The 27,798-nt window shown below is 41.5% G+C and overlaps 1 long non-coding RNA gene across 2 annotated transcripts in view; it reads left to right on the top strand.

The window, feature by feature from the left end:
* Positions 1 to 27,798, top strand: part of LOC122542648 (uncharacterized) — a 92,889-nt gene that overhangs the window by 15,386 nt on the left and 49,705 nt on the right. The window contains exon 3 of one of the 2 annotated variants that reach the window (XR_015754166.1): positions 9,481 to 9,545. This is a non-coding gene — a long non-coding RNA (uncharacterized LOC122542648). Of the gene's footprint in view, positions 1 to 382; positions 506 to 9,480; positions 9,546 to 27,798 lie in introns of those variants that run through there. The other variant, XR_015754165.1, reaches the window with a different exon arrangement.

The raw sequence follows: 27,798 nt of genomic DNA, 5'->3' as shown, positions 1-27,798 counted from the left end.
CCACTGCTACTGCACTCAGGCAGGTCAGGAGGGCCTCCAGTTCTGTGTAGAATGGCTTCCAGCTTCCCTTCCTGTGAGAGGAAACCAGAACACCCAGAGAAAACCCACACAGACACAGGGAGAATGTGCAAACTGCACACAGACAGTCACCCGAGGCTGGAATCAAACACAAGTCCCTGGCACTGTGAGGCAGCAGTGTTAACCAATGAGCCACCTTGCTGCCCTGCTGAGATTTTCCAGCAACTTCTGTTTTTGTGCAGATTTCCAGCATCTGCCATACTTTCAGTTTTTCTTTAGCCCATTAAGCCAGATCATCTCTCCAAAGATGTTGCCAGAACTGTTGACTATTTCCAATAAATATTCTGTTTATTTTTCTTTCTAGTAATTGGTTGCTCAGATTTGTCAAGTTACATTGGATCTTCAGCGACTATATTGCAGCTTCAACACCAGGCTACATGCTGTTAGCATGTTGGGCCTTTTCCAAGCATTATTCCAGTTCACAATCACTCACCTGCAAGTCCTAAACTTTTGGGAGGCATTTTTGATCTGATTTTCAGAAGTGGATGTTCAAAACAGAATTTGAACTCTTTCGATCTGTTCTGAGATAATTTAAATCACCATTTTAAATATGTACTCTAGGGAGATCATCTGCCCTTCTGGAGTGGAAAGATGCCTTTGGAATTGCTGAAATAGATATGAATGTACACTAAAGAAGGCATGTAGCTATCAAGGCATTTAAAACACCTGTTTAAATATTTGAAAAAAGTCTCCTTTTTTTTGTTTTATTAACGACAAAATCAATGCTTGATAGTCCATTCTTTGTATTGACATAACTCTGAGGATTATTGTTACAGGATTAGTGTTACACAATTAACTTCACAACCTTTTCTTATCCTAGTGGGGTGTCTGTCAATTCACAGTTTGATAGCTTCAATACTTTTCCACTCTTTGAAGTGGTACTCTGAAACCCAATGCTTGTATTTATAAGGGATCACAGGAGGTTAAACTTAGTGTTTCTTTCATCAGTGAGGATGCTCTTTTGAAATAATTCATTAATGGACACAAAAAAAACTACATTTAATCTCAGTATGAGATCTGTCCATGGTGAAACTAGGTGCATTGGAATGGTAAATGTAAGAGCAAATGGTGGTGGGCTGAGGGTTATGGGTTGGCATTAGTTGGCACTAAGTTCACAGGGTAAAAAAGGGCCATAGTTGGTATAAGTTGGCATGGAGGTTATAAGAGGCCAGGGAATAATAAAGGGGAATTGATTCACATGGAGGGTATTAGGCTTCACTGAGATGGGTTGGTTGTCATGAGAGATTATGAGAAGGCATGGATGGGATTACAGGAATGTATGAGGGGGAGGGGTTGAGGGGGTTGTGATGGATGAATGCTGGGCAAGGAGAAGTTTGCTTCCTTTTATGTTGTTTGGACAAAGTGCCAGTGCACAATATTAACCTGCTCCATTCTGTGTGCAGGAGCCTCTGCCCTGATTCCAGAGTCCCCCACCACAACTTCTATAAAACCTTCTGCAGCCTGGACGGCAACTCCACAAGTTCCTGGGCACTTTTTCCTGAGTCAGGTTTCCAGAGGGAGAAAGTGAGGACTGCAGATGCTGGAGATCAGAGTCAAAAAGTGTGGTGCTGGAAAAGCACAGCCGGTCAGGCAGCATCCGAGGAGCAGGAGAGTTGACGTTTCGACCATAAGCTCTTCATCAACTCTCCTGCTTCTCGGATGCTGCCTGACAGGCTGCACATTTCCAGCACCACACGTTTTGAGTCAGTTTTCCAGAGCCAGGAACTATCCAACTGTTCTCCTAATGTGTGATCAAAAATTCATGCTATAGTCTCTGCTGACGTTCCATTGCCCAAAAGAAGCACTCTGAAGTGTTCTCTATTGAACAGAGTAGAAGGAGCCCGTTCACCCCATCTAGCCCCTGCTCGTACGTTACAAAAGCAATTGTGAGTCCAACTTCTCTCACAGCCTTGTAATTATTCCTCTGTTTCAAAGCTTATTTGATTCCCATTTGAAAGTGAAGACTGAACCTTGACTATGAGATCCAAATTCAATTACTGGGCCTAATATCACAATTCACATGTTATTTCTTCACAGGCAAAGAAGGCATTTAGTATACTAGCGTTCATTGAGCAGACCTTTTGAATATAGGAGTTGGGACATTATGTTGGGATTTTATAAAACATTGGTGAGCCCTCTTCTGGAACATTGTGTCCAGGTCTGGTCACCCTGTTGGAGGAAAGATATTATTAAGCCAGAGAGGGTTCAGTAGAGATTTACGAGGATTTTGCTGGAAATGAAGGGTTTGAGTTACAGGGAGACGCTGGGACTTTTTTCCACTGGAGAATAGGAGGTTGAGAGGTGACATTAAAAGGTTTATAAAATAATAAAGGGTATAGATATGACGAATAGCAGGTGGTGTTTCTCTAGGATGGATAAAAATATGATAAGAAAAGAAAGACTTGAGAAACATTTTTTTTTAACATGCAGAATAGTTTGCGTGTGAAATGAACTTGACTGATTTTGATTAATTTGATTTATTATCACGTGTGCTAAAGTACAGTGAAAAGCTTTGTTTGTGAGCAGTACAGTCAGGTCATAGTAAGCAAGGACATACAGATCACAGATTAGATTCCCTACAGTGTGGAAACAGACCCTTCAGCCCAACCAGTCCACACCGACCTCCGAAGAGTAACCCACCCAGACACGGGGAGAATGTGCAAACTCCACGCAGACAGTCGCCCGAGGCTGGATTCGAACCTGGGACCCTGGTGCTGTGAGACAGCAGTGCTAACCACTGAGCCACAGGGTGAAAACATTTCGGACAGAGTGAGACATAAGTGGAGGTGCACGAGGCAACATCAACATTAATTAGATTAACATTATCTGAAGCTAGAGAGTCCATTCATCAGCCTATTACCGACAGGGGAGAAGCTGTTCTTGAACCTGTTGGTACATGTGGTCAAGCCTCTGTACCTTCTGCCTGAAGGGAGAAGTGGTGGATTTGGCTAGTTACACATTTGAAAGGCATTTAGATGAGTACATGAGTAGGAAATATTTGGAGGGATATGGGCCAAGTGGAGGCAGGTGGGACTAGTTTAGTTTAGGAACATGCTCTGCACAGATTGTTTGGTCCAAAGGATCTGTTTCCATGCTGTATGACTCTACGAAGGCTAACAGTTGTATCTGTAGCTGATCATTTCTGAAGGAGCTCACTCTCCTGTTGTCAGAGGGGTACAATACTCGCAGGGCATCTCACCACACCAGTTTCTGCTGACCCGGGACTGCTAATTCTCTTCCGTCCAAGTTAAACTTACTGGAGAGACTTGCAGTTTGATAATCAGCTGTTGAGGCTGCACTCCCGATGAAGGGCTTATGCTCATAACATCGACTCTCCTGCTCCTCAGATACTGCCTGACCGGCCATGCTTTTCCAGTACTACACTCTTTGACTCTGCAATACAAAACCACCATCCTTGAGCATCAAGGAGTGGGATTCAAATCAGGACCTCCTGGTCCAAAGGCAGGGCTGCCACACACTGTAAAACAGGGCTTCGTTCAGAATCACCATTGACAATTTATTTGTAAGGCAGAAGAATCAATCCCTTCCATCCCCAGCCTCTAAAAGGATTAGAGCACCAAATTAGACATCAACCTCAATTTGAAATATTAGACACAGTTATTAAATAAACAATAGACAGCAAGCAATGGAACAGTAACTTGTATAATTATACATTGACAGTTGGGAGCCTACTACCTCAAGTGGAAAAACAATAAGTTCCAATCCAAGGTGAAGTAGTAATTTTTGACAGATAACTGTTCGACATGTACCACCCTCTTCTCATGGCTTCTTGCCCGCAGGACTCAGCTTGTCTACCTTATCTTTGCTGTTGAATATTCCAGTATCTTCAGCAAGCATCTCTTCATAAACAGATCCAGCTGCTTCACAATCCTCTCAGCAGTTGCCACGGTTTGCTTGTTTTTTTTTTAAAATAAACTATCTGACAAACAGATAAAAGACTAATTGGTTGTCATACACTTACTTGAGCGAATCACACATTCGCCACCTCCAGTTTATAGTTTTAAAGACCTTCGCTCAACACTCATCTCCAATTAGGGTGGGATATCTGTTGTTTTTTTTACTGCAGTTGTCTTTAAACCTCCCTCTGTGTTCAGAATGGAGTTTAAGGGACTGCTAACGCATCAAATTTATACATTAAGAAAATTTCCACAAGGTTGGCACAGGCAGGTGAGGCTGAAGGGCCTGTTTCCATGCTATATACCTCTAAGACTCTAAGATCGTCATATTGCCTCTTGTTTCACAGAATCGCTACAATGTGGAAGCAGACCATTTGGCCCATCGAGTCCACACCACACAGACCCAACCCTATCACCCTGCATTTCCCTTGGCTAATTTACCTAGCCTGCACATCCCTAATCACTATGGGTAATTTCCCATGGCTAATCCATCTAACCTGCACATCTTTGCACTGCGAGAGGAAACCAGAGCACCCCGAGGAAACCCACGCAGACACTGGGAGAATGTGCAAAATCCACGCAGACAGTCGCCCGAGCATGGAACTGAACCCAGGACTCTGATGCTGTGAGGTAGCAATGCTAACCACTGAGCCTTTCAATTTCACAGAGTCATAGAGATGTACAGCACAGAAACAGACTGTTCAGTCCAACTAGTTCATGTCGACAAGATATTCCAAATTATTCTCGTTTCATTTACCAGCACTTGGCCCATATCCCTCTAAACCCTTCCTTTTCTTATACCCATCCAGATGCTACCTTAAATGCTGTATTTGTACCACCCTCCACCCATTCCTCTGGCAGTTTATTCCGTACACCCTCTGCGTGAAAACGTTGCCAGTCATGTCCCTTTTGAATCTTTCCCCTCTCACCTTAAACTGATGCCCTCTAGTTTTGGACTCCCCCACCCTGGGGAAAAGACCTTGACTATTCACCCAGTGCAAGGCCATCTTGATTTTATAAACCTCTATAAGGTCACCCCTCAGCCTCTGACACTTCAGGGAAAATAGCTCCAGCCTATTCAGCCTCTCCCTGTAGCTCAAAACCTCCATCTCTGTAAATCATTTCTGAACCCTTTCAAGTTTATCAATATCCTTCCGCTGGAAACAAATTCTATAGCGTCCTTAATGTTTTCCTGATGCAAAAGGACTTTTAAATGACTACAAGATATTGTTTTTGCTATCCAGCAAAGCAGACATATTTCCCTCATGATGGCCCCACAATGATTTGGTGAATTTATTGATGCAGGTTGGAGGGAAAACATTAACCCATATACTCGGAACATTGATGCTGTTTTTCAGATAGTGTCATGGCAGCTTTTATCTAAGAAAATTGGCTTTAAATATTAATAAATCTTGCAATAATATGGCTGATTTCTCTCTTACATGTCATATTTCCAGTCACTGCTGTTGCCACCATGTGGCATTCTGGTTTGGGTGCTTTCAAAGATCCTCAGGCAGCACCTTTCAAATTCTCGATCACTTCAATCTAGAAGGACAAGCACAGCAGACACAGGGGAACACCACCCGCTTCAAGTTCCCCTCTAAACCACTCACCGTCCTGATGGAAATATACCTGATGAAGAGCTTATGCCCAAAACGTCAACTCTCCTGCTCTTCGGATGCTGCTGTGCTTTTTCCACACTTTTTGACTCCTACTTGGAAGTTTATCACCATTCCTTCACCGTCACTGGGTCAAAATCTTGGAATTCTCTCGCTAGTGGCATTGTGGGTCAACCCTAACAGTGGACGTCAGCTGTTCAAGGTGACAGCTCACCACCACCCTCTGAAGGGTAACCAGGGACTGGCAATAAATGCTGGCTAACCAGCGATGTCCACATCCCAGAAGTGAATAAAAGGAGACCAAGGTGGTGTTTTGGTTTGGGTAGCTTGCTGCCACCAATCCTTCTTTTGTCTGTGCTGGGTCTAGGGCCTGTTGAATTAACTGTTGTCGCAGAGAGATGCTGGTGATCTCTCCAAATGGGGGAGCTTTAGCATATTAACTGGATTAATGCAAAGCAGAAACTTGCTGATGTTGGTGAATCTAAACTGAAGAGTCATTTGTCATATATAGCAAGATAGTTTATTGCATGATTCTCATGAGTACAATTTACATTATTAATGAGATATTATTGCTTTGGACTCTCTGGGTATATGCAGAACTCAACTCTCTACACCCAAAGATGGTGTGACGCTAATTGACTGGGTGGAACTCATTGTGAAATGAACATGAACATTTGACTTGTTCAGAACCATTACTTTCTAACTTTTTAACTTTGTTCACCCCAGTCCAATACTGGCACCTCCACATCATCATCACCTTATACAACAGTGCAGTACTGCCTACTCATGTAATTTAGTCACTGTTCTAATGTCAGCGAATGTAGCAATCTATTCAAGCTCCCAAAGTATATAGTGTATAACCAATTACACTGTTAAAGTGATGATGATCGAGGGAGATATTTTGAGCAGGACTTTGGGGGAACTTCCAACTTCCTCTTCAAAATAGTGTCTAAGGAAGGTTAAGATCCAAGTGTGAGGCATGGGTTGATGTCTCCTTCGAAAGATGCATCTGGATAGCGACATGGTGTTGGAGAGGGAAATGTCACTGGACTAACAATCCAAAAGGCCCAAACTAATGGTCTAATGACAGAGGTTAAAACCCTACGTGATGGCAGCTGATGGAATTTTAAGTTTAATTGATTGTCAACAAAGGCAACCATAAAACTATAATTGATTTGGGTGGCACGATGGCTTAGTGGATAGCAATGCTGTCTTATAGAACCATGGATCTGGGTTTGATTCCAGCCTTGGGTCAAGAATCAGTCATTTGGAGATAGATGATGGAACTTTGTGATTCCAGTCTTGGGTGACTGTGGAGTTTGCACGTTCTCGTTGTGTCTGTGTGGGTTTGAGTGCTTCAGTTTCCTCCCACAATCCAAAGATGCGCAGGTTAGGTGGATTGGCTATGGGAAATTGACCAGTCGTGTCAGGGGATGTGCACACCAGTTCGGTTAGCCATGGTAAATGTGGGGTTGCAGGGATATGGTAGGGTCTGGGTTTGAGTGGTGTGCTCTTCGAAGGGTCGGTGCAGAATTGATTGGCTGAACGGTGTCTTTCTGCACTTCAGAGATTCTAAAATTAAAAAAACTCATCTGGTTTTCTAATGTTCTTTAGGAAAGGAAATCCACCATCCTTATCTGGTTTGACCTATAGTTGACACCAGACTCTCAGTGTTGTGGTTGATTATTGGGTACCCTCTGAAATGACCTCGCAAACCACTCAGTTCCAGGGCAATTAAGGATGGGTAACAAATATTGTCCACATTGGGAGGGGGGCCTGAGTCTGGGTGGGATGCACTTCGGAGGGTCAGTGTTACTCGATGGGCTGAATGGCCTCCTTCTACACTGTAGGGATTCTATGATTCCATGAAACTTTGAAAAATCTGACTGTACCAAAGTCAAACTATTGAGTGTTAGCAAATATGTACGTCGGCTAGTAAATGCTATTACAAGTAGCTATCCAATTGCCAAAGTCACAGGGAATCCTTTCAGTGTCACTGTCAATTGCTTTGTGTGGAATGGTGTAGTGAGGGGAAAAGATGAGGAGAAGTTTTACATTGCAAATTACTGTGATCTGAGCAGCAAATATTGTTGTGTCTGTCAGAAGCATGCTTGAAGAGGAGAAAAAAATTTGAAGGGGAGAAATTCTGCAACGTGTATGGAAGTAGCAGGGGTTTAAGACTAATTCCTAGGTCCAGTTCATGTGCAGTGGGTCAAATGGCCTCTTTGTTCTTCATTGGAAGAGGTTGCCTGTCATTTGAGGAACCAGGAACTAATGCAAATATATCTGGAATCTTCCTGCAAGGCAATAGTGGGTTTTGAGTTAACCACTGCACCATGCCAGCTCTGCACACATTCAGATGGATGTTTTTGTGTCTATATTAGAAGCTAATTGGAAATGAGGATAGAAAGCAAAGCACCTTATTAATTTTACCTCGCGACCCTGCAGCTTTCAATCTATAATTAAAGCTGACATGTTGAGCATTATGTCTAATTAACAAAAGCAAACTTTCTCCAGTTCTATGGCCACAGAATTAAGGTGCTGCAGTGACTTTTGAAACTGAAAGTGCTTATGGAATGCATATGCTTTTGGAAGTTTGAGTTATCAAGGAAATTTCTAAAATCCACTCTTCCGGGACTGGCTACAGCCGTGACATTAAATTGAAGAAAGGTTGTTCCATGGACCAGCAACCATGTAGAAAATATAATTATCTTCTGATTAGTTTAGCAAGTTTGCTGTAATTAGAAATTGCTAAATTAGTATTAATAAGGGTTTGGAAGACTTACTGATTCTTAATTCATGCATGCTGCTGATATCTCTCATTATATTGAACGTACACAAAAAGCTAATAGCAAACAACATCTGAATCTCTACTGATTCAGTGGTGTTAAAGGTATCCCCTTTCTGCATTAACATCACAATGGGGAGAATATGAGTTATTAAGATTATCTTGCAGGTCTACACCAGTGATTAATGGAAATCTAGTGTGGCAATTAGACGTCAACAAAGACAGGAAGTATATTGTGTACTTTGATAATAGTCTGCTCTCTATTCAGATCAAGGCAGTTGTGGTCATACCATCGTGGTAAAAACGAGGACTGCAGATGCTGGAAACCAGAGTCTAGATTAAAGTGGTGCTGTAAAGGCACAGCAGGTCAGGCAACATCTGAGGAGCAGGAAAATCGACGTTTCGGGCAAAAGCCCTTCATCAGGAATAGAGGTCATATCATCGTGATGAAGGATTGGGAAGAATTTTCTTAGATATCAAATCTCTGGAGAACAATCCATAGAGCCTAGTGATTTACTGACCCAAATACATTGGTCAGGTCGATGAATGAAATTAAAAGCTCTCTTTTTTTTGGCATTTCCTTGGATTTGTTTGGTAACAAAGATTCTGTCATACATTCCTCCTGATAAAATCACCTGCAAATGGACTGGACACACTCTAGTCGACCGAAAAGCATTGCCTCTTCTAGGTCTTGGTTTCTCAACTCTCAAATGGCCAGCATTTCAGAGGAGGACAAAGAGAAAACACTTCAAAGATGGCTCTGGAACTCTCCTTGAAGTGGGACAAGCTGTTTTGAATCGCAAAACATTTCAATGATGAGGCAGAGCCACACTCCAGATCCAAATGCCTCATTGGGACATCCTGCTGTACCCTTAAAGATCAAAGGGTCAAGAATCAGTCATATAGAGATAGATAGTGGAAATTTGTGATTCTGAGTGAACGTTGACTTCAAATCGAGAGACATCCGACCTTGTATTTAAGCCTAACTCCAGTACGTGAATACCTAATTTAAGTTCATAGCTCTGTGGAGAACTGAAAATATGTGTGCCAATTATGATTGTCAAATATCTGTTTGCAGAAAATGTGGTGCTCCTCATAAATCTTTGCAGCCTTTCATCTGATGCCACCAACACAAACACAGCAGTAAGTGTCATTTAGTTTATCTATGCCCAAATTGACTGTCATGTTAATTTAACCACAGTCCCATTCACTGTGGAAGAATTTGGGGTGTTGAGAGATGTTGTTTAAGCAGAAATATTGGCTACTTTTTTGAAAACTTACTTTTGTGAATGAAGAAAAGGAATCATGTGCTTACACTCATTTGTTTATGGGAATTTTATTTGAAGTTGTTCTGTATGATTGATAGGTTTAGAAATTGACGAAAGTTGTGAATAATGTAGAAGATTTAATAAGGCTTATAAGGAAATCAAAACCTTCCTTTATCTCAGTGCCTAATAGAATTATGAGCAATCAGTCAAGAGTTCCTGTGGACCTTTGAGGATTTGCCAATTCAGTGATTTGTAAATCTGTCACTTCTCCAAACCTGTTACCCACTTACATCGCTGAATTCATCCTCTACTCTGCGAATACAATTTAGTAACTGCTTTAAAATAAAATGAAATTAAGACTGTTTAGATCCTTGGCTGCAGAGCTGAACAGTCCTCAGACTTGTTGAAACTTGGAATGCCAATGAATCTCTTCAGCACTGGACAGAATCTTAATGCTGAAGTAGATGGAAGTCACAATTTAAAGTAAACATTCAGATGAGCTAACTGATTCTCAGAGTCTATGTACATTCTACAGTAATCTAATTGCATGGTTACTCGTCTTCTGTCACAGTAGCACAACACTGGATTTTGTCAAACTTTGTATTTTACATTTATCAGGATCATTTGCAAGAATGCCAATTTAAAGAGAAGACCAACATTTGTACTGTAAGCAAAGAGAATGCTGATTGGGTGGCAGCTGGAGGCCAACCAAGTAGCACTCTTATATGGTATAAATATTGTTTTCTCTTTACTTTGGTATTTTCTGTGAATCGCCCAGATGAGTGCAAGATGAAAAGTTTCAACAAAATGGATTTTTCTTTCAGCAACACGCATGCTGCATACAACCAAACAATTAAAACTGTGCAATTTCATCAATAATATAAGTGGGCCATTTATTTAATAAAACAAGATATAGATTTTATTGTCTTATACAATTATTTATAAACTATGATCATAAAGTTTTCTAAATTTTACTTTGTTTACTATATCTGATATGGCTACATTGTAACAATAAATGGCTGGCACTTCCATTAGCATCTGTGTCAAGTCTCTGCTCAAGAAGTGAGGTGGGAACATTTTAGGGAAATAGTCTGGTTAGGTTGACATTGGCAGCTTGGTGGAGTGAGGTGCAGACTAAGGAAGGACCAGGAGTATGCAATATCATGATCTGAGCTTGAACTGGACAGTACAAGCATTCAATCACATGCAGAATTCATAGTGGGGGGGTAGGGACTTCTGAAACAATGGGCATATTAGATCATATTATATAAATGCTGAGATGTTGCAGATCTTGAGATACAGAGAGATCTGGGTATCCCACTGAATCACAAAATACTTAGTAAATAATTAAGAAAGCTAATAGAATATTATCAATTGAGAGCAATTGAATGCAAAAGTATTGTAAAGAGGTTATGCTTCAGTTATACAGGACTTGACTGAGATCCCAAATTGTGCACAGTGAGATCCCATTACAATAACGAGGACATAACCAGATAATTTATTTTAGCGATACATATCAACCAGAATCCCATAAAAATGAAAGACTCTTCCTGTTCCTCTTCCAAATAAGGGCCTGTGGAATTGATTGCATCCATTACCTGACTTGACAGACAGAGCCTCAATTTATCTTTTCTCCCAAAGCTAAACAGCAGCTCAAAGAGTGCAGCACTCCCTCAGTACTGCATGGAACTGCTGGCTTAGTTTAAGTGCATGCCCCTATTTTGGGAACTGAACCTGTCTGACTCCAAGCCAAATGAACAGTAAACTAAAAGTGAAAACAAGTCTGATGAAGCGCCGTCCTGACTCAAAACATTAGCTTGCTCTCTCCTCCTGGATGCTGCCTGACCTGCTATGATTTCCAATCCTTTCTTGTTTCAGTGTGGATTCCAGTATCTGCAGCGATCTGCTCCTTATAATCTAGAAGTGGAAAGTGTCATGAAAATGCTTCATATTTATTTGTTTTGGTGGACTTGAGCTTGAATGTGATGGAGATACCTTATTTTTAAAGAAGTTAATAAAAAGGATGTTTTTCTTTAAAAAACTAGAGATTTCCTGAAGGTCTTGTGATAACTGTGTGTTTAGTGCAATTCCCTGCCAGGGTTGAAGACTATCAATTTGTATCGTCTGCTTTGGAAATTGTTCAGATTTTTAAGTTAATGATCAGCCTGGGTAAAGAGAAAAAGGAGGAGAAAGTGAGGTCTGCAGATGCTGGAGATCAGAGCTGAAAATGTGTTGCTAGAAAAGCGCAGCAGGTCAGGCAGCATCCAGGGAACAGGAGAATCGACGTTTCGGGCATAAGCCCTTCTTCAGGAAGAGAAAAAGACCTTCCCAGCTCATCTCTCCAGTTTCCGAAAAGAGTCTTCTTGTTGGGTCTAGCTGGAGCCCTGCCCCAGTCAGAACCTTGAGTGTTCTCCTGAAGAACATTGAGAATAATCCATGATAGAGTCAAAGAGATCAACAGCACAGGAAAAGGCCCTTCGGCCAATCATTGCCTGTCAAAACCAACCACTTAACTATTCCATATCTGTTTTCCAGCACTGGGTCCAAAACCTTGCATTCTTTGGCATCACAACTGCACATCTAATTAATCCCCTAAGTGTTATGAGGATTTCAGCTTCTACTACTCTGAGAGATAGTGAGTTCCAGCCACTGTATTTCCTGATCAAGCCGCATTGACCAAGCTCCCTGAGATATCTGCCTATGATTGATGAAATTGGTCTTTGTACGCCATCAGAGGCAACCAACTAAGCATCTCAAGTCTCATATTTTATTTCTTCAGGAACGAAATTGGCCGAAATTGTTGTCTTTCCCAAAATGGCACTTTGTAGAGAAAAGTATTTTCTCTTTATCCATTGTATATGTCAACGTTTGTCCATCTATGTTGAGTTATTTCAAGGGGAGGCATTTATAATTTCACTTTACGAATTACATTCGTTAACTAGTTCTGCATTTTTATTGTTTCAATGAAAAAAAAACAATAATTTTATCTTTATTAAAGAAACCCAGTTGAAGGATGTTTTTTATTTTAAGTCTAACATAGCAAATGGGTCGTACTGGGAACTGGATAAAACAATCAAATTTATATGGAGGCCTGTGGTTTAGTGAGACTTGAGAAAGATTGCACATTCTTCCTACCTTGATTGCAGCAAAGGCAAATTGCACATGGAAGCTTTGTTGTTCTAACTTTTCTGAAGACTATCCAGGTGATTGTTTAGCTCCTTCCAAAGAAGAAAATTGTTAAAGATTAACACTGAACTATCACTCGATGATTGTCTTTTTTTTTGCTTTCCCTCCAATCAAAATTGCAATAATGCGTCCCATTTTCACAAAAGTTGTTCTACAGCAATCCTCTCCTCTACGCTCAGGAGACAATTCTTATATGGCAACAGTTCTTTTGTTGTATTTAATGTTTATTGCAACTATAAAGTGGAGAAAATCCTATTTGTTTAGACTCAAATGGACTTTACATGAGAGGTGGAGAGGAGATCCATCGTTGCAAATCATGAGAGAAAATGATTTTGCTTTTACGCCTCTTCCTCTTCATTTGCTGAGTGGACAGAAACTTAGAAACCACAGAAATTAGGAGCACCAGTAACCATTTAGTTCTTCAGGTTCCCTCTCCTATTCAATCCTACCTCACCTGATCCTCTAGCTGAATGCCATTTCCTGCTTTCTCTTCATCCTTCCTTAATGCCTTTAATAATTAGGTTAGATTAGATTCCGTACAGTGTGGAAACAGGCCCTTTGGCCCAACAATTCCACACCGACCCTCCGAAGAATAACCCACCCAGACCCATTCCCCCACATTTACCCCTGACTAATGCACCTAATACCATGGCCAATTCACCTGACCTGCATATCTTTAAATTGTGGCACCAAACCAGAGCACCCAGGGTGTGCCCACGGAGACACATGGAGATTGTGCAAACTCCACACAGACAGTTACCTGAGGCAGGAATCGAACCCAGGTCCCTGATACTGTGAGGCTGTAATGCTAACCACTGAGCCACTTTTTTTTACTCCCTTCACACTAACCCTCACCCCTCACCCTCTCTCCCTTCACACTAACCCTCACACCCCCCACCCTCAATCCCTTCACACTTTCACACTAACCTCTTTCTTGAATATGCTCAGTGATCCAGCCTCCACAGTCTTCTACGTTTGCAGATTCCATCCTTGAGAAAACAAGTGTTTCTTTAGCTCTCTCCTAATTGATCTTTCCATATCCTGAGACTGTGACTTTTGTTCTAGACTTCCCCAGCCAAGGGAACCAACTTCCCTGCATCCAGAATGTCCAGCCCCTGTTAGAATTTGGAAGGTTGGTGTGGACCCGATGGGCCAAATCGCCTGCTTCCACACTTTAGGGATTCTAATTTCCAAAGCTTGGACATGTATCAGCCCATCAAACCATCGAAGTGCATCAGTTGGATTTGAGAAGAGTTGGTCACATCTGACTAATCAGTTGCAGGTTTTGGAGAGGTCACTAGCAGAGACAATCAGGAAATGCCTATGCTTGTAGATTACCAATAGTCTTTGTAGCAGAGAAGGTTGAGGGAAGGCCTAATAGAGATGTTTAAGCTTATGGGAGGTGTGGAAAGTGTGGATGCAAAGTAGCAGTTCCCCTTCGTTGAGAGGTCAATAATGAGGAAGCATAATATTATGTTGAAAGGTAGGTGGATAAAAGGAATATTGAGGAAAATGTTTTCACCTGCAGAATGATGGGGGTTGGTAAAGCACTGCCTGGGAGAGTAGTTGAGATGGGTAACCTCACAACTTTTAAAAGTGCTTGGATGAGCATTTGTCATATCATATCATTCAAGGCTATGGGCCTTGTGTTGGAAAGTGGGACTACATTTAGGATAGTTTTAACAACACAGACTTGATGGGCCAAAAGACCTCTCCTAACCTGTATCATCTGTGATTCAGACAACCTTTGAGTCTTCACTCACTGTGGGTATAGGTGTTTGAACCTAGATCGTCAGGTCCAGTGGTTGGACAATACTGATGGGCCCCAAAAAATCCATTGCTTGGAGATCTAGATGTTGTCTATTAACCTGTTCAATGATGGCATTCTGGAATAAGTCAGACTTGAAACTGGGCCTCCTGACTTGGAGCAGGGATATTATCACTGCACCATAAAAGCCCTTCCACTACGCTGAGTGTCGCCATGCTCAAAATTGACTCTCCATCCAATTGGTGATGGTTTTATGTTAATGTCCATTGTTTGCCAATTGATTGCAATTTGTGTCACATGAACTACCTCAGATGATCATGAGTCTTTCAAGTTCTCTTCCCCACTATCCTGGAAACACGTTGAATATTTCGAAGACAGGTTCCAGACTAACAAGGACATCAAAGGTTATTGAGGGAGTACGCAAAAATGTGAAGCAATCAAGTCAGCCATGTTTCTATTGAATGGTGAAGCAGGCTGGAGGGGTTTACTAGTCTATGTGCTCATACAACCCTGGAACCCCCTTTTTGACAACACTATGGGTGTAGTTGCACCAAGTGGACTTCTGTAGCTCAAGAGAAGAGCTCACCTTCTCGGGAGAAATTAGGGATCAGCAACATAGCAAATGGTCATACTGGGAACTGGATAAAACAGTCAAATTTATATGGAGGCCTGTGGTTTAGTGAGACTTGAGAAAGATTGCACAGTCTTCCTACCTTGATTGCAGCAAAGGCAAATTGCACATGGAAGCTTTGTTGTTCTAACTTTTCTGAAGACTAGTGGCCTTGACAGCGATATTCGCAAATTGTGAGAAAATTAAATAACATCAGAAACAAAGAAAAGAGTGGAGAGGGTTTCCTACAGGGGAATCAGAATTGAGGATAAAGATGACTGTGTGGAAAAAGTTCATTATTCAGCTACTTGGATCACTGAGATCTCATGAAGGAAAGGAATTTGTCAAAAGCTAAATCAAATAAGGTAGATAGTCTGAAGCTTCCTTCTATTTATCCATGTGTGGGGGTGAGGGAAGGGCTAATCTTTGTTCAATCTTTCACCAAGCAAATAAATGGCATGCCAAGAGTCCATGGCAGCTCCAACTGAATCCAATTTGAAATCAGCCCAATGGGATTCATGGCCAATTCCATTTAGCACTCTCTTCTTCTTCTGAATTCCCAGTTGATAAATTTGTCTTCCCTCGCTAAATGACAGTTCATCCAGCAATTTGAACAACAGCTGCACTGCCTGGTTGGCCAGTCAGGCCACATTTAAATCATGAAGGTAAATGTGGGAGGGAACAGCCTCATGGTATTACTGCTGGACTGGTAATCCAGGTAATGTTCAGGAGATCCAGGTTTGAATCTTGCCATGGCAGATGATGGCATTTGAATTCGATGAAAGTCTGGAATTAAGAACAAAGAACAAAGAAAATTACAGCACAGGAACAGGCCCTTCATCCCTCCAATCCTGCCTTGATCCAGATCCTTTATCTAAACCTGTCGCCTATTTTCCAAAGATCTGTATCCCTCTGCACCCTGCCCATTCATGTATCTGTCTAATGACGGTATTGTGCCCACCTATACCATCTCCGCTGGCAACACCGTCCAGGCACCCATCACCCTCTGCATAAAGAACATTCCACGCATATCTCCCTTAAAGTTTTCCGCTCTCACCTTGAAATCGTGACCCCTAATAATTGAGTCCCCCAATTAAAGAAAATGCTTTTGCTATCCACCTTGTCTATACCTCTCATGATTTTGTAGACTTCAATCAGGTTCCCCCATCAACCTCTGTCTTTCTAATGAAAATAATCCTAACCTACTCAACCTCTCCTCATAGCTAACGCCCTCTATTCCAGGCAACATCCTGGTGAACCTCCTCTGCACCCTTTTCAAAGCATTCACATCCTTTTGGTAATGTGGTGACTAGAATTGTATGCAGTATTCCAAATGTGGCCGAACCACAAGATTATACAACTGTAACATGACCTGTTACAGTACCATGTCCGATGAAGGAAAGCATGTTGTATGCCTTCTTGAACACTCTATTGACCTGCGTTTCTACCTTCAGGGTACAATGGACCTGAACAGCCAGATCTCTCAGTACATCAATTTTTCCTAGATCTTTTCCATTTACTGTATAGTTTGCTCTTGAATTGGATCTTCTGAAATGCACCACCTCACATTTTCCCTGATTGAACTCCATCTGCCATCTCTCCACCCAACTCTCCAATCTATCTATATTCTGCTGCATTCTCTGACAGTCCCCTTTACTATCTGCTACTCCACTAATCTTAGTATCATCTGCAAACTTGCTAATCAGACCACCTATAACTTCTTCCAGATAATTTATGTATATCACATACAACAGTGGTCCCAGTACAGATCTCTGTGGAACACCACTCGTCACAGTTCTCCATTTGGGGAAATTCCCTTCCACTCTTACTTCCTTTGTCTCCTGTTGTCCAGCCAGTTCTCTATTCATCTAGCTAGTACATCCTGGACCCCATGTGACTTTACTTTCTCCATCAACCTATCATGGGGAACCTTATCAAAAGCCTTAATGAAGTCCATGTATATGACATCTACAGCTCTTCCCTCATCAATCAACTTTGTCACTTCCTCAAAGAATTCTATTAAGTGGGTAAGACGTGACCTTCCCTACACAAAACCATGTTGCCTATCACTGATAAGCCCATTTTCCTCCAAATGGGAAGAGATCCTATCCCTCAGTGTATCATCCAGCAGCTTCCCTACCTCTGATGTCAGGCTCACCTATCTATAATTACTTGGATTATCCCTGCTACCCATCTTAAACAAGGGGACATTAATAATTCTCCAATCCTCTGGGACTTACCCCATGTTGAAGGATGCTGCAAAGATATCTGTTAAAGCCCCAGCTATTTCGTCTCTCACTTCCCTCATAACCTTGATAGATCACATCCGGTCCTGGGAACTTGTCCATCTTAATGCCTTTTCTAACATCAAACACTTCCTCCCTCCTTATGCTGACTTGACCAAGAGTATTCAAACATCTATCCCGAAACTCAACATCCATCATATCCCTCTCCTCAGTGAATATCAATGCAAAGAACTCATGAAGAATCTCACCCATTTTCTCTGACTCCAGGCACAACTTTCCTCCTTTGTCTTTGAGTGGGCCAAACCTTTCTCTCATTAGCTTCTTGTTCCTTATATATAAATAAAAGGCTTTGGATTTTCCTTAACCCTGTTTGCAAAAGATATTTCATGACCCCTTTTAGCCCTCTTAATTTCTCGTTTCAGATTGGTCCCACACTCCCGATATTCTTCCAAAGCGTTGTGTTTTCAGTCACGACCTTATGTACGCTTCCTTTTTCCTCTTAGCTCGTCTCACAGTTTCATCTGTCATCTATGGTTCCCTAATCTTGCCATTTCTATCCCTTATTTTCACAGGAACATATCTCTCCTGCACTCTAATCAACCTCTCTTTAAAAGCATCCCACATATCAAATGTGGATTTACCTTCAAACAGCTGCTCCCAATCTACATTGCCTGGCTCCTGCTGAATTTTGGTATAGTTGGCCTACCCCAATTTCACACTCTTCCTTTAGGACCACTCTCATCTTTGTCCATGAATATTCTAAAACTTATGGAATTGAGATCACTATTCCCAAAATAATCCCCTACTGATGCTTCAACCACCTGACCAGGCTCATTCCCTAACACCAGGCCAGTATGGCCCCTTCCTGAGTTGAACTATTTACATACTGCTCTAGAAAACCCTCCTGGGTGCTCATTAGAAATTCTGCTCCATCTAGACCTCTAACACTAAGTGAATACCAGTCAATGTTGGGAAAATTAAAATCTCCTATTAGCACCACCCTGTTGCTCTACATCTTTCCATAATTTGTCTCCATACTTGTACCTCTACCTTACGCTCACTGTTGGGAGGCCTGGAGTACAACCCCAACATTGTTACCGCACCCTTCCTATTTCTGAGCTCTGCCCATATTGCCTCACTGCTCGAGTCCTCCATAGTGCCCTCCTTCAGCACAGCTGTGATATCGTCTCTGACCAGTAATGCAACTCCTCCACCCCTTTTACCTCCCTCTCTCTCCCACCTGAAACATTGATATCCTGGGATATTTAGTTGCCAATCATGCCCTTCCCTCAAACAAGTCTCAGTAATAGCAATAACATCATACTCCCAGATAGTAATCCAAAACCCTAAGTTTGTCTGTCTTACCTTCTATACCTCTTGCATTTAAGAGATTAATGATGAAAGTGAATCCATTGCTGATTGTCAGAAAAACCTATCTGATTCACTAATTTAATTTAGGGAAGGAAACCGTCCCCTTTGCCTACATGTGACCCCAGACCCACAAAATGTGGTTGAATCTTAACTGCCCACTGGGCAATTAGGGATGGGCAATAAATGCTGGCTTAGCCAGTGATGTCCTCATCCAATGAATGAGTGTTCAAAAAAATTTAGTGAGGCTTCAATCACAGCACTAGGCCTCCCCTGAGAGATGAGAGGGTGAAAGCTGGCACTGTTGCTGTTAGTTTTGCTAATAATTTATTGGGGTCATTCGGAACTTTATCAAACCTAGAAAGCAATCAAATTAATTTCCATATCCTGTTCCTGGTTTTATGTTTCACATTATGGTGAGGGAAGCCTTGTGAATCTATATCTGAAAAGTGTTGAGTGAATCAAAGTTCAGCTACTGAGTTTGATGAGTGTGAAATCAAATCAACAAACCAACAATCTGTCCTGGTCCATTCATGTCGATGCTATCGTCAAGAAAGCACAACAACACCTCTAGTTCCTCAGAAGGCTAAAGAAATTCAGCATGCCCATAATGACTCTTACCAATCTTTATAGATGCACCATTGAAAGCATCCTATTTGGATGCATCATAGCTTGGTATGGCAACTGCTCTGCCCAAGACCACAAGAAATTGAAAACCAGCCTTCCTTCCATTGACTCCATCTATACTTCCCACTGCCTCGGGAAAGCAGCTCACATCATCAAGGACTCCTCCCACCCCAGTTGTACTCTCTTCCAACCTCTTCCATTGGGCAGAAGATACAAAAGTTTGGAAACATGTACCAACAGATTTAAGAATAGCTGTTATCAGACTTATGAATAGACCTCTCTTATATTAGGTTTCTCTGCACCTTCTCTGTAGCTGTAAAACCAATTTCTGCATTCTGTTCTATTACCCTGATGTACTTATGTAAGCTATAATGTGTCTGGTTAGCAGACAAAACAATGTTTTTCACTGTATCTCGGTAAAATGACAATAATCAATTAAATCAAAACAATCCTACGTATTCATCTCGAAGGCTAACCGATCTTCGTTCTAAATTATCCTCCCACCCAGTTTTGCTTCTGAAGAAAAGATGTTTAAAATTGCAGATAGCAACAAATACTTTCCATCACAGGACAATAGTCATCTTTAGTATGCGAAAGAAATCTCCTTGTTTTATCATCTGCTTCTATGATGTATGGTTGCGGCTGTGGGAGTACAAGCAAATGGAAGTCAAACTTCAGTGCCATAAATCTTTGAATATTAGCTGTTCTTCCCACCTCCCAGACTTGTTACGGTGTCTAAAAATAGACAGTGCACATTGTAGATTGATGCCAAGATGTAAATCAGTTGAAAATGATGCAGTAAGTGTGGCATTATCTTTTTATTAAGCTAAGCATGAAGCACTTGCTCAACTTGGAATTATAGAGTCCCTACAGTGCAGAAACAGGCCCTTCAGCCCAGCAAGTCCACACCAACCGTCTGAAGAGTATCCCATCCAGACCCATTCCCCTACCATATTACTCTACATTTACCTCTGACTAATGCACCTAACCTACATATCCCTGAACACTACATTAAAAATCACACAACAACAGGTTAGAGTCCAAAGATTTAATTAGAAGCACTAGCTTTCGGAACGCTGCTCCTCCATCAGATGGTTGAAAGTGCAGTACTCCGAAAGCTACTGTTTCTAATTAAACCTGTTGGACTATAACCTGGTGTTGTGTGATTTTTAAGTTGGTACACACTAGTCCAACACTGGCATCTCCAGACCCTGAACACTATGGGCAATTTACCATGGCCAATTCACCTGACTTGCACATCTTTGGATTGTGGGAGGAAACTGGAGCACCCCAGCGGAAACCCACGCAAACATGAGGAGAATGTGCAAACTCCACACAGACAGTTGCCCGAGGCAGGAATCAAACCCGGGTCCCTGGTGCTGTGAGGCAGCAGTGCAGATCAAAGAGAAAAGAACTGAAAATGAAATGTCGATGATGGTATTGTCTCTCATTTTCTTTAGCTCCATTTCCACCTTTTGATAAATAAAGCCTTCATTCCTATCGCACCTTTACCACCAAATTACTTTGTACACAAGCAATTACTTTTGCTGTCATTGCCGTTTGCAGAAAAGTGAGTTGTAATTATTACACAAGGAGGTTACAAAGAGATAGAGATAGGTTAAGTGAATGAGCAAAGATGTGGCCATTGACATCTGATCTGGGAAAGTGTTAAAAATCACACAACACCAGGTTATAGTCCGACAGGTTTATTTGGAAGTAGCAGCCTTTGGAGTGCTGTTCCATTGTCAGGTAGCTAGTGGGGCAGGATCATAGGATTTTTAACTTTGTCCACCCCAGTCCAACACTGGCACCTCTACATCATGGGAAAATGTGAAATGGTCCGTTTCGTCAGGAAGAATAAAAAAGAAGCAGATTGCCTCAATGGTTAGACTACAGAGCTTTGAGATGCATCACGCAAGGTTAATCTGCAGCTACTGCAAGTAATTAAGAAAGTTAATAGAATGTTACAGTTTATCATGAGAGGAATTGAATGCAAACGTATTGTAAGGAGTTAATGCTTGTGATGTGTGTATGGAATGAGCTACCAGAGGAGGTGGTCGAGACTGGTACAATGACAGCATTTAAAAGGCATCTGGATGGATATACAAATAAGAAAGGTTTAGAGGGATATGGGCTTCAGCTTCAGAGAGAGGCTGAATAGGCTGGGGTTTTTCCTGGAGTATTGGAAGTGAGGGGATGACATCATAGAGTTTCATAAAATAATGAGGGGCATGGATAGGGTGAATAGCCAAAGTCTTTCTCCTCGTGTAGGGGAGTCCAAAACTAGAGGGCATGGGTTTAAGGTGGGAGGGGCAAGATTTAAAGGTGACCTGAGGGGCAACTTTTTCACGTAGAGGGCGATGCATGTATGGAATTAACTGGCAGAAGAGGTGGTGGAGGCTGGTACAACTGCAATATTTGAAAAACATCTGGATGGGTATATGAATAGGAAGATTTAGAGGGATATGGGCCAAATGCTTGTAAACGGACTAGGTCAATCAAGGATATCTGGCTGGCGTGGATAAGTTGGAGTGAAGGGACTGTTTCTGTCCTGTACAGAGCACTATTGAGGTCAAAAGTCTTTAAAAAAGAAGAATGCAATGGATTGCAAGAACATGCTAATACCTTTTTGAAATCTGATTTGATAATCTACATTGCTTTTTTCAACACCTAAATCAAACAAAATGCAATGTTTTGGAAAAGAAGAGCAAAAGGGATTATTTATCCTGCTTAAGCTCTCTGTAAAGCTGCCCTGAAGTGATCAATGGACAGTGGTAAATGATTGTCACTGCCTCCTTAAGCCTGTTAAACTTTAACTTGCACGGCATTTGTTAGCTAGTAATCAAATTAAACAGAGATTTATTTATTTTTCTCTCTCTGTTAAGACCTGAAGTTAGTAGGAGGTGGCATGGTGGCTCAGTGGTTAGCACTGCTGCCTCACGGCCCCAGGGATCCGGGATTGATTCCCGCCTCGGGTGACTGTCTGTGTGGAGTTTGCATGTTCTCCCCGTGTCTCCGTGAGTTTCCTCCAGGTGCTCCGGTTTCCTCCTACAGTCCAAAGATGTGCAGGTTAGGTGAACTGGCCAATCTAAATTGTCCATAGCGTTCATGAATGTGTAGGTTGGATGCATTAGTCAGGGGCAAATGTAGGAAAATAGGAGAGGGAATGGGTCTGGGTGGGCTACTCTTCGGAGAGTTGGAGCGACATAAATAGTGTGTGTGTGTGTGTTTGTTGTGGTTTAACAGTGTTGAGAGTGTGTGTGTTGTCAGTATGAGTGGTGAGGGAAGTGATTTAGCAGTGTTGAGTGTGTGTCTGTGGAGGAGGTGGTTTAGCAGCATTCAGGGTTTGCGTGTATGTGTGTGTTTGTCAGCACATGTGTGTGTGTTGGGGAGGTGGCTTAGCAGTGTTGGGGTTTGTGTCTGCAGCATCCCTTCAGTACAGCACTGAAGTGTCAGCCTCTGTAAATGCAGTTACCTTACAGTATTGAACTGTACTATAAGCAAACCTCCAGTGTACTTCAACCTGTTGACTTGGCAGGTGCCCTTGAACATTTGAGTTCATGTCACGGACTGTGACCCGACAGCAGTAACTTCTGTGTTAGCAGCAAGAGGGCCCCAAACTGTCCCAGACAACACCAAATCACATGGAACACTGAGAAAATGCCAAGGAACCACATTAAAGTGAAAATAATTCTCCCTGGTCTTCTGGTCAACATTAATCCTCAGCAAAATGACAGTTTCAGAAGAAAGGTTCAGTGACTATTCAATTCATTGCAATTTGTGGGATCTTACTGTGCACAAGTTGGCTGCCCTACTTTACAACAGTGACTACATTCCAATTCTAATCCATTGGTGGTGAGGTCATAGAGTCATAGAGATGTTAGCACAAAACAAACCCTTCAGACCAACCTGTCCACGCTGACCAGATATCCTAAATTAATCTAGTCCCTTTTCCAACATTTGACCGATATCCCTCTAAACCCTTTCTATCCAGATACCTTTTAAATGTTGTAATTGTACCAGCCTCCATCACTTCCTCTGGCAGTTCATTCCAAACTTGCACAGCCTCTGTGTGAAAAAGTTGTCCCTTAGGTCCTTTTTACTTTTTACAGGGGCTAAATCCCCTGTTTATATTGACCAGCCCGGTTTTGATTGACCCAGAGTAACAACGTCAATTTAGGATCTTGTAGTCAATATAGATCCACCTGGTTCCAATCACTATGATGCCCAAATTTAGCCATGATCACCCACAATGCAGTGCAGGCTTGATGGGCAATACTGCCTTCTCTCGCTCCTGTTTCTTGTCTGTCTGTTAGGGAGGAAGTTCTAGGACTTTGTTTCAGTGACACTGAAGAATAGGTGAGGTAGTTCTAAATCAGGATAGTGAGTGGTTTGGAGGGGAACTTGTTAGCGGTGGCATTCATTTGCTGCTCTTGCCCCTCCAAGTGGTAGAGGGTCATAAGACGATAAGACATGTTATGGACCAGACCAAACCGCCTCAAAATATATTAAGAAGATGGCCTAGATGCTAACTTTTTCTTATTTTTAAAAGCAAGTCAAAGGCATTGTGTTCCGTCTGTAATTCAATTGGTCAAACAGGCTTGAAGTGAAGCACATTTTATTCTTACACTACAGTTAAAATATAACAAAAGAAAGAAGAATTAGAATAACAGCCCTATTGAGAAAAAACTTCACAGAATAATAGACTAGTTAACTATGAAACAGCAACTGTTCCAATGCCATAATAGCCCAGAAACCCACCCTTGGCAAAAAGTAAATTCAGTAAAACAGACTGTCTCACAGGAAATTCTAACAGCAGGAAGAGAACCCCAGCTTTTAGCTGGAACAGAGAGAGGAATAAGAGCTTCCACAGCCAGCTTAAAAACCCAACCAAGCAACTGCTGGAAACTAAACTAAAAATCCTGGTTCCGTGGGAGCTTGATCCCACCCATCCAGGCTGCTTCTATTGTTCCAACTTAAAAAAAAATTGAAGCCTCACAAGCTGTTTAATTAGTTGGCTTGGAACAGAGCACTTGTTACCAAGTTTACAACCCTTTGCTTCAAAAGAAACATGAACGAACAAATCCTTCTTTAAAGCACATCTCATAGCAGACATTGAAACAGAAGTGTGCCATTCAGCCCATCAAGTCTGCTTCGTCATTCAGTGATCTGATAATCCCTAACCCCACTACCTTTTCCCAAGAACTCTTGATTCCCTTACTGATTAAAAATCTATCTCAGCCTTGCACAATCCAATCTTGACAACCCTCTGCAGGAAAGAATTCCACAAATTCTCTATTCTTTGAGAGTAGCAATTCGTCCTCATCTCTTCTTAAATATCCATTCCCTTTATTCTGCGATTACACCTTCTGATCCTAGATTCTCCCATAGGGGAAACAACGTCTCCACATTTATCCTGCCAAGCCTCCTAAGAATCTTGACTGTTTTAATAAGGGTGCTTCTCCTTCATCTAAATTTCAATAGGTATTGGCCCAACCTTCGCAACTACTCATACAGCAGTCGCTCCATCAGCCTTGTGAACCTTCCTGGGGCTACCTCCAACAACACTGTATCTTACCTTAGGTAAGGGGAACAAAACAGTTCACAACTTTCCAGCCACAGGAAGAAAGATTCAAAACAGACATTCCAACTCCAAGTTGTATCGTATTTAGGCCCACAACAACCCTCATGTGAAGCCACTTTATTATCTAGTTAGGAAACTCCCCTCCCACAACACCCATCACAACAAGCCCAAATGCACAAACTCAATGGAATTCCCTGTACACTTCCCACTTCCCCAACCCCAACCTCACACACACATCCCAATGATACACCATTTCAGTCCACACCCGGCTTTGAACCTTCCTGGGTTGTAACTCCAATCTAGGAGAAAGCGAGACCTGCAGATGCTGGAGGCCAGAGTTGAGTGTGTGGTGCTGGAAAAGCACAGCAGTTCAGGCAGCATCCAAGGAGAAGGAGAATTGACGTTTCGGGCAAAAGCTCTTCATCAGGAATCATCAGGAATGAGGGCTTTCCTGATGAAGGGCTTATGCCCGAAATGTCGACTCTCCTCGGATGCTACCTGACCACTGTGCTTTTCTAAGACCACACTTTTGACTGTAAGTCCTACCTACCCTGATCCTCCTGCAGTCGTTCGGGATCTTGGGCATTTGTGTCCTGACTTCTCATCACAGTTTGAAGAAATTTGTTTGTCACACACTTTGAGAGTTAGTCTTTGAAATTTAAAACAAAAATCTGGAATACTTCAAATAATGAATTTTAATATCCCATCCTCCCACTGGAGGGCATTCCACAATTTAGTGGATTCAGCACTTGCAGATCAGTGCTGGATTAAAGGATTTCCAATGATCGATGCAAGATCAGTCTGACTGGTTGATTATTCTGCAATTATTTTAAAAATGTAACATTCAATATGACACAATTGCTGACATCAAGCAAGTTGTTGACACTGCATGGTTAAAAAGAAATTGCATTTTGTAAAGGTATTTTGTAACATTTAACTCAGCAGAATTGGAGTTAAAGGGATTGTAAAGATACTGCAATGAGGGATAGTAGACCAGATGCTCCTTTATCAGTAATAATTTCTCTTCATTTTAATGGAACCTACTGCCAGGTATTTAAAGAACTGTCCTGTTTTAGTCTGGAGGACCCTTTTTTAGATAATAGAGGTCCTGTGTTATACAACACAATGTCCCAACAAATCAAATCAAACATTATGTTCATTCAGTTATTGACAATTCTTTTATCATATTGTTTGATGCTTCACTAAGTGTTTGGGCTCTTTCCAGTATTAATACTAATTACTGGGATACGTGGTAATTAAAGGCATACCAGGCTCTGACTGATGCTTATATTGGCTAATGATTAATCTATCTTCTTCGAATGTTCATGTACTCTCAGTGTGTCTTTCTGAGAGTAGAGGGTTCTGGTGTCTTGTAGAATATGTTAGCTCCACCCATGCTGTGATATTTATATTCAGTGATATGCTGCTCCCTGACATCTTTGCCTTTATGCAACACTCCTTCCCAAGTATTTTTCCACTAAACATAAAAATTACGTAATAGTTTTATATATTGTAATATGTAAATAAGTGATTCAGGTTAATTTGTTTTCTCTATGTTTTGTCCTTTTCTTGCCCACTCTTCCCCAAGGCTTTGAGGTAAGGTGGTAGGGAGGTCTATATAAGATACAGAAACACTTGATCTAATGTTGATACTCTTGCTGTTTCTCTGCTGACTTACACTATAAGGGGGATTAAATCAATAGGGAGGGATTTCGCTGCAGGAGTGTAGGAGAATTATAGGGTTGTAATACATCTTATTGGTATCAGATGTTCATCCATTGCTAGTTATCCTCGGAAGCAACAAAATAGTGTGTCTATGCATTGTTATTTTCCTTGTGAAGTTTGCTCTCCTTCAATAATAGCAGATTGAATTATTGAATGGCGGAGTGGACTCGATGGGCCGAATAGCCTTACTTCCGCTCCTATGTCTTATGGTCTTATGGTCTTAATGACATGGTCCTCCAGGTTCTGTTCCAAGGCATGAATGTACATATTGTGTTAAGATTATTGGAATTGTTTCTTGTGCTATCTTTCAGGCTGTAGTTCATTGTCAAGAAGTGACCTCTTTCGCTATGAGTACATTGTTGATCACATGCTGAAATGTACCTCCTTTGCTGATATGGGATTTTAGAACCACACCTGTGAAAAGACAGGTGTTTGTTTCGGATTTGTTTTGGTGTTGTCACATGCAGCATATTGTTCAGTTGAAAGATCTGTCTCCTCTGGTCTGATGGTTTATTGTTCCATAGAATTTTTCAAGTACTATGAACTTTTGTTGTAGAATGCATCTTGAACATACTTCTAGACTATACATCCAATGCTATTTTATGATTTTGATCTTCTTGTACCACACTCGTTTTGTTACCTTATTGTTTTGTTTATTGATTAAAGTTGTCACTGAACCATTGTTGTTGCAAAAATTGATGTTGCAGTACTAAAATTGAAGGTGGTTAAATATTTGCTGTCTTAAATGCTATTGTTAATGTAGAATGTGATTTTCCATTGCCAATATGGTGTCTTCATAAAGCTGAAGAAAGATATTCCTTTTCTAAGATGGCTGGAAGATTTCCAAAGATCTGTGGGTAGACCTTTTCTCAAAATGGCTTCAGTCAATAAGGTGCAATGATCTCTTGAGTGTATCAAAGATGGCTACCATGAAACTGCCTACTTGTTAAATAGAACTTTGAGTTTATCATTCAAGGCATCAAAATAATAAAAATATCATTAAATCTATTCAGA

The sequence above is a fragment of the Chiloscyllium plagiosum genome, unplaced genomic scaffold (genome assembly GCF_037043375.1).
Source record: "Chiloscyllium plagiosum isolate Xiang-an unplaced genomic scaffold, Cpla_swu_hap1 HiC_scaffold_42, whole genome shotgun sequence".
Classification (NCBI taxonomy): Eukaryota; Metazoa; Chordata; class Chondrichthyes; order Orectolobiformes; family Hemiscylliidae; genus Chiloscyllium; species Chiloscyllium plagiosum.
The sequence above is the reverse complement of the archived record's forward strand: the minus strand, read 5'-3'. Positions and strand labels throughout refer to the sequence as shown.